This window comes from Anabas testudineus, chromosome 21 (genome assembly GCF_900324465.2).
Source record: "Anabas testudineus chromosome 21, fAnaTes1.2, whole genome shotgun sequence".
NCBI classification, from domain to species: domain Eukaryota; kingdom Metazoa; phylum Chordata; class Actinopteri; order Anabantiformes; family Anabantidae; genus Anabas; species Anabas testudineus.
Window position 1 is genome coordinate 2,590,111 of NC_046629.1, and position 8,321 is coordinate 2,598,431.

The 8,321-nt window shown below is 44.0% G+C and overlaps 1 pseudogene; it reads right to left on the minus strand.

The window, feature by feature from the left end:
* Positions 1-6,700: 6,700 nt before the first annotated feature.
* LOC113173331 lies at positions 6,701-7,430 on the minus strand (annotated as a pseudogene).
* Between the last annotated feature and the right edge of the window lie 891 nt (positions 7,431-8,321).

The window sequence follows — 8,321 nt, forward strand, 5'->3', positions numbered from 1 at the left end:
CTGATGTTTTTCTCCCCTGTGCTCTCCCTCCTCGCAGTACTGGACCTGCTTGTTCCTATTTCCCTCCTTGCTCTACCCAGCTCTGTTTTCTGGACCTCCCTGTGTATGACCTGGACCTTCTCGAGACCCTGATGTGAGCCTAGAGGATCTGTTGGTTTTCCTTCTTTTGTTTGGAACTGTCTTTCTGTGTAAGACCATGGACTGTCTTCATCTACCTGTCTTTGGATTGCTTGACATAAAGAATTTTGTGATAGGATTTCAACTGATTGATGTTGTGCTTCTGTGAACCTGTAATAACTCTTCTGGAGTTATCTTCTACAGTTCTCCCTGAAAACTAGGTGTGCAGAAAACTCAGGAAGCTCTGTGTACAAAGACTGTTTTCAGTTGGTCAGTAGTGTCACTTACCACATCTGGTTGATATGAAGTATTAGACTTTCCTCTTTTTTGCAACGATGCATGAGTAAGAGCAAAATGAGGAAATTTGATTGGTTTAAAGTTTGTTCCCATGCTTCAGCACGATTAGAAAAGAAGTGTGTGGACACAGTTCAGTGGTTCAGTGTTGTCTTGCACCACATTATATGTACAACTTTCACTGTTTCAGCTCGGCACTGTGGGTTTTCCTCCTCTCTCCCCCGACCAGCCACCTCTCTCCCTGCTCTCCCAGTCATTAATTGCATATTGGCTCCATCTGTGTTCCCCTCTCCCCATAAAACCTCTCATCAGTCCTCTACCCACTGTCAGATCGTCTTCTATTCCCAACCTGCTCCCAGCCCTGCTCCTGACCCGACAGAGCTGAGATTCATTCGGTGACTTGCAGCTTGAAACAGTTCACACCAATGTTCAAATGGTTGAGACAAATACAGAGAAACTAAAAAAGCATCAACAGAAACAAATTTATTTCCAAAACATGAATAAAAAAGATGAGATGTGGTGTTCTGTAGCGTCAGTGGTGCAAGTTGTTGAACAGTGGTGTGAAAAACCCAAAAAATATAAATCAAATAGAGGTTTTAACGAGAAGCAGTGTGTTCCCACCAGGTGTTCCCAGTCAGCACCACTGGACAGCCCCACCCACCAATCACCTGTACCTACAAGGTGAGGCGCCACCCTGTCCAACTTCACCCAGTATGTAAACTGTCACACAAGGGACAATAAAACTGTGGATTTTCTATATGCAAATGTCAACAACGCATATACTTCTGCCCCCCTCCCCCATTTAAGATGCTCTGACCACAACCTGGTTCATCTCTCCCCTGCTTACACTCCAGTGGGGAAACAGCAGACACCACAGGTTAAAACGGTGAAGATCTGGACTGAGGAGGCAAGAGAGCAACTAAAGGACTGTTTTAACACCACAGACTGGGACGTTCTCTGCAGTCCACATGGGGAGGACATTGACAGTCTCACACACTGCATCATGGACTACATACATTTTTATGTGGAAAACACAGTGCCAACAAAGACAGAGCTGTGTTTCTCCAACAATAAGCCCTGGGTCACTCCTGAGCTGAAGGCCCTACTGAATGAGAAGAGGGCCTTTCTCTCGGAGGACAAGGAGGAACTGCACAGATTACAGAGGGACTTAAAATACAAAATCAGAAGGTGCAAAGACAGCTACAGCAACAAGTTGGAGCATTGCCTGGAACAGAACAACGTCCGTGATGTGTGGAGAGGTCTAAAACACATCTCAGGCCATGGTGAGGCTGGAAATGGTCTCCAGGTCACAGGTGACCAAGCCTGGGCCAAGCCCCCCCCCCCCCGACACATTAGACACATTTAAATACCTAGGTGTTCACCTTAACAATAAACTGGACTGGTCTAGAAACACGGACGCTCTGTACAAGAAGGGCCAGAGTCGCCTTCACCTGCTGAGGAGACTGAGGTCTTTTGGTTTGTCCAGACAGCTGCTAAGGACTTTTTATGACACTGTGGTGGCCTCAGTATCGGATCTTATCTTAAGAGAGAAACAAACCAGGTACAGAGACCAGAGAGATGATCGTCCTTGTAAACCACTAGATGTCACCACTGCCGCATTAATGTAAAGTGAAGCTGGAAACACTTGAAGATTTTCTTTTCTTTTTCTGTACGAATCTGCACAAAAGTATATTTAAAATGTTGTTTATGCATTTTTTTAAAACACAGCTCTTCTGAAAATACAACATCAGTTATGTTTACACCAGAATCTGTCTGTGTTATTCTGCACGTGTGGTACTTTGACTTTGAATAATCTGCATTAGATGCTGTTTTTCTTTTATCTAATGTATCTGATTTTGTTCATTCAATGGTTATCAATGGTTATCAATGGTTATCCAAAGCTTCTTATGATTTGCTTATATCTGTAAGTAATTCTAATTCCCTGAAAGGTATTAACAGAATATCACTGGATATTTTAGGTTCTACCAAGACAGAATCTGAAAGTTAATTAAAAGACAACAACCCGCACACAGAGCATGTATTAACTACATCACCACATGTCCTTTATGTGCTGAAATGTGGACTAAGATTCTACATTTAAGATTTGAAATGCACTGTTTTCTTAGTGGAGTACTTATTTTAATACTTTAAGTAACATTTAGAGCTTGTACTTTACTTGTAGTGGAACATTTTCTGGGCAGGTTCTTGCACTTTCTTGAGAACTGAGTTTGATTTGTACTTCACAGACCTCGTCTTGCTGATAATCTGAAAGCTGACACCATTTAAACAGAGTCTGTTTTTGTTTTCCACTGTGCAGATACTTTTTCATACTGTGACATTCTAACTGTGGCGACATGTTCCCCAGGATTTGATCGTTACAAAACACCGTCGATAATCACAACATTGTGTCCTAAGTCACGATGAAACGCTGCTTTGTGTATGATAACTGTACAGTGTGTTTAAGATGACGGATTGTCAGCCGACCACCGACAGCCACAGGAAGCTGTAACAACACACACCTGCTGCAGATCATGGAATGAGTGAGGCCGAGGAAGCGGATTTGTTTATGGACGTTTGATAATAAATGAATATCCAGACATCCCCTGAGCGCGCTGGAATTTCTATTGTTTAATTCCAGCATCTAAAAGTTTTAAGGCAACGTCTCAGTATTTATTTTAATAAAGAGCGGAAAAATGTGGCTGCTCTGGAGAATGTGTGTGTGTGTGTGTGTGTGTGTGTGTAAGGAGTGTGTTGGTGATTAGTGAAGTTATTGATGAAGATTGGTAAAATGTTTGGCAGTTGAATGTGTGTGAATGTTTCTCTGTGTATACTGTATATTTTGTCTTTCTTTACTTGTTTCTTGTGCTGATCTGCTGAATGTTAATCACATTAAATAGATCTTTGTGCTTCGTTTTCCATCCTGAGCAGCAGTGTGAGGATAGAGATTCAATTTATTTAAAAGCAGTGTCAGGTTGACTGGATTCACCTGGATCACGCTGTAGATTCTATCCTCTCCTCATGTGGGCCCCTGATTATGGTTTAAACCTGATTCGAAAAACTGTGAACCTGTCCTTAGAGCGTGGAACCAGTGAATTACTATACCACTCCATGGCTGTGAAGGTCTGGCACTAATGGAAACCCAAACACAAAGACGTGAATGTCTTGTTAGTGAGCAATAAAATGCCTCTTTAAACACTGTGGTGGTTGTGATTAGGACCAAGGATGAAGAAATGTGACGCCCACATGTGGCTGAGATGAAAAACTGTGTTTGACCAATCGAGTCGTCTTCTTCTCTACTAGGACACAGTTAGCATCATCTGGACAGCCGTTATCTTGGCCCACTGGTTCCCCACATTAATACCCCCTGCCTCGTGTGTGTGTGTGTGTGTGTGTGTGTGTGCTGATAAAACAGAGACACAGTGAGAGGAGACAGCAGATTAATCTCCACAGTCACAGGGAAAAACGATTTTTATTAGGTTCACGTGTGAAGCAGCCGGCCGCGCTGTCAGCTGCAGTCGGGATTGAAACATCTACAGAACAGCAGATTGCAGCGTTTCACAGGGGAGGGTAGAGTTTCAGCTCAGAACAAACAAAGACATCTGTACAGGGTGCACATGTTGTACGTGTACGTATGAAGACCATAAAGAGCCCGTTAGGTCTGCTGAGCACTGTCACGCCTTCACACGCATTCTGGAAAAGAGTTTTAATGATACTTCATTGATCCACACAGGAAGATTCAGGTTTTATCCTCCTCATCATGGAGGAACAGGGTCAGCAGCACCCCCAGAGCCATGGACGGATTACTGAACAGGCCAACTGGGCACAGGCCTGGGGGCCCGAGCATTCAGGGGCCCCTGGGTTAGAAGCTCTGACGTAACCATCAGTGTTTGTTGTTGGAAAGTAAATCAAATTATTTAATAAACAACCACAAGTTGACTTATAGGACAAAGAGAAGTATGAGGACGTGAAGGCTACAGGACGACACAACTTTACTACGACGAAGCACAAAACTAGGAGAAATACATTCAAAGCAACTGCAGGGAGAGGAAATGGCTGCTTCTGCATTGTTCGGTGTCAGTCTGGGTGTGTTGATCCTTTCTAGAGGGACTTTACGTCTGTGCCCAGAGACCCATTGTCTTCCGTGCATCTTGCACACCTCAGCAGGATTTTTATTATTTTAGGCTTTATTGTACCACATGCTGGCAGAGAACAGGCTCCGTGTCAATAAATGTTACAAGATGGTCGTGATTCATCAACAACTTTCTGTCATCTAAAGGTTTTGGCTAAAAACTAGGGAAGCAAAGAAATGCCATCATAATTACAGTTTTACTTAAATAACTGTTGAACTGCTGCTGAGTTGTTAGTTAGTTAAACATTTTCAGAAACTTGAAGGTTTTTACACCTTTTATTCACACTCAGGACTGAGGGCCTGTTCGTTTTCCTTCTGTTCCAATCATCAATTATTCAAATCGTACACCAGCAAATTTCCAACTCAGTGTTTCACTGAAAACAGGACTTTATCACCGTCTACCTGTTTGAATCACTGTTTATTTACAGATGTTTGTATTTTTGATGTGGATTTGTTGACGCTGCCATTTGGGAGCAGAAGAACAAGAAATTCTTCATTGTCAAAGAAAAGGTGAGTGCTGAACAGCTAACGTCATCCAGACGCTACCAGGAAGAGCTGTAGGCCAGAACGCAGGAGCTCGAAGCATCTGGTCCCGAGTAAAGTCTGGTTGAGCCCATGTGTGAATACAGCAGGAAGGTTTCATCACAAGGACAAGTGATTCACAGGAAACAGTGTCTGCCACTCTCTATTTGATCTACTTGATATCAACCTGTGCAGCGATGCTTCACTTTCCTACAGCTGTGTGAAGTTACTACGATTGCATTGAAATGGATTTTACTTTGAAAGGCATCAACATTTGTGTTTTTTACCACTCAGAAAATAAAGTAATTTCTCACAGTTGAACTGAATTTGAGGAATGTTTGTTTGAGTTCCTCGAAGTGGCCTTCAGGGAGTTTCAAATACAGGAAACTCAAAACATTTAAAGTCAAACAGATTGATTTCCAAGAAAATAGTTGAGTGTTAGAAAATCTGTGGTGTTTATTCTTCAAGATTAATTTATTCTGTCCAGATTTAATAGTGGTTAAATAAAATTCATAGTTATTTCTAAACACTAACTTTCATTCTGGTTGTTTGTTGCTTCCATAAAACCTCCCGCATTCTAAGTTTGAGTGGTTTAGGAAATTTGCATCATAGCAGAAGCCACAAATGGAACAAGCTGAGTGACGTTTGAGTCTGGTGCACACACACAATGAATTAAAGGGAGTCTGCAGCTCTGTATTCATCATGGACCGTGAGGATAAGCTACACGGGCTTTAGAGACACAAGCAGAACAACCATAGCACAGTTTGCATTTTTCCTTCAAGACAAAACATTGGATGGTTTTTAGTAACAGTACACGGCAAAAGCAGCACTTTTGTAAATCCGGCCCAGTAGAAGCTACAGTTTCAATGATGTTGGCAGGAAGATCACAAAGATTCAAACATGATAGATTACATTTCAAATGAACACTGATGACGCCGACAGTCTACCGACAGTCCACACCACCTCCCAGAGGCTGGATTCATCCTCATGAGCTCCTTTTACACCGTCTGGCACTTTCTCTTTGAGTAGTTCACCTGATGAGCTCTGCTGTCATCATTCGTCATGTTTTACACAGCTAGATGAAAGTCTGCAGGGAGTGTGTAAAATGTTATGGGCTGAATAAGCGCGGCGCAGGCGCTGCTCTATAGGTCCACGTCTCCTCGTTCTCACCGAGCCTTGTCTCTTGCCATGCTGCTTTTTAACGAGCCATGTTGTTTTGTTGTCAAAGGGCATGGTGGAGGTTTATGGAGCTGGCTGAAGCTGGTGTAGATATTTGTAATGAGCTTTCTTACTGTGGTGTGTTATGAATTACAGAGTGCAGTGGGTCTCTGCAGTGAGGAGGGTCTCCAACCGCCCGTGGGAGCAGCAGTTTAGCCATGTGTGCTGAGTATGATTCGTATTGATTGAATGCACATAATAGAGAGGGTATAGTATGTTCTGTGTGAGTCCCAAGGCCTGCAGGTCAAGTTTAAGGCCTAAGTGAGGGTGGTATGAATGTTCCAAACTGTCACTCCCAAGATAACTACAAGCATCTTGAGAGTCCTCTGGGGTGGTTTTCTGATCCAATAATCACCAAAACTCTCTGGACGGCTTCAGATTAAGGCCCAACGGCCACATAAATGCAGAGCGTCTTGAGGGTTTGGGAGGGTGCTGCTCCTCGCTCAGCTGCACTCCTCACAGTTGCAGGCTAGGATGTATCTGTAAGTGGCCGTAATGCGCGCCCGCCAGCGCAGCGCAGCCTCACCGCCTTCAGCTTGGAGGTGTGCGGTCGGCAGCAGGAGCAGGTGCTCTTGAAGGGCTGTTTGAGCACGGAGCTGAAGGAGATGAGGGGGTCAGAGCGGGTCGTGTGGCTGCAGTGGCCCTCGCAGCGAGCCAGCAGCACCATCTGGAACACAGCATGCAGGAAATACACAGTTAGGAAAGAGCACATCAGTCATTCACGTAGGTTTTTTCTTGACCTTCAGGCTCTATCAGGGAGGAGAAAAGCGCCTCTGGGTACAATGAGCCAGTGTTGTGTGTTTGGGGTCCGAATATCCCCGAGCCTCCTGAGCCTAGCTGCACCTGCAAAACGGAGAGATAACACAAGGCCAGTACATGTTTCCGACACCGCTGTAGCTCAGAGCTCAGGGTCAGTCGCACAAGGTTTACATCTGAAGTCCATTTTTTTTCATTCACAGTGGCAAAGTTTCTGTGCGACTTCACACGTCTAACGACACACACAACACAAACACACCACACACAGCACCGGCCTTATTAGCGTTATGATCATCCGACTGGCATTCCTCTGTGGGTCACTACATTCCTGTCTCCTCCCTAAACAGACTTCTGTGTCATGTCCTTCGGTCAGCTGCTGTGTGTCGCCACCCATGTACCCACTTTTGATAAAAGCCTGTCTGGACACACACACACACACACACACACACACACACACACGTCAGGAGTATTGTCGCCACTTTAAGACCATTTGCCTCAGTCCCAGCTGAGGATCAGGTTGTAAAACGGGACCGCTCCTCTCCGGTGAGCGCTCGCCTCCTCTCTCATGATCAGTTCCAGGTTGTGAGGTAAGAGACGTTAGATGGACAGAAACCTCAACACACACACACACACACAACCTTAAATCAGTTATTACTTCAAGTTATTATTACAGTGGTGACGTCCAGCCTGCAGTTACGGACAGACTGAAACTCATCAATACACAACTAAATACACTGCTTCTCCTTCAGACTGTGGTCAACTTTGGATAAACTCAGTGGTGTGAGTATGTTGTGGTTGCAACATCCTGAAACATGTCTGTGAGTAAAACAAACCATATTAATAAAACAGTAGTAACATTATCCCATAAAAACCTCAGATATCTTCACTTACTCTGTATGTGGAGCAGAACTCTCAGTCCCAATACACTCAGTAAAGTCTCTTGTTAGAGCCTCTCACCTTGATATGCTCACTTCAAACCCCCTCACCTGCAGTTTATAAGGCAGGCTGTAAATCTCAAGCGGAGCCACAAAGACACATTTCTTTGTCCCCTCACACTATTTCCATGTTTGTTTTTCAACAGGCTGGTGTTTGACTAGAGCGTGTTGAACCGACTCTTAATGTTCGTGGATGGAAACTGGATCGACGTGTGAACATCAACATCTTGTAGAAACAGCTGAAGGACGCTGTCAGAGATTTATTGCAGGGTTCTACAGGATAAGATTGTCTGAATGTCTGAAGAATTAAGTAGTAAAACAGTTTTACCGTAACAAGAAAAAGTCTCTTA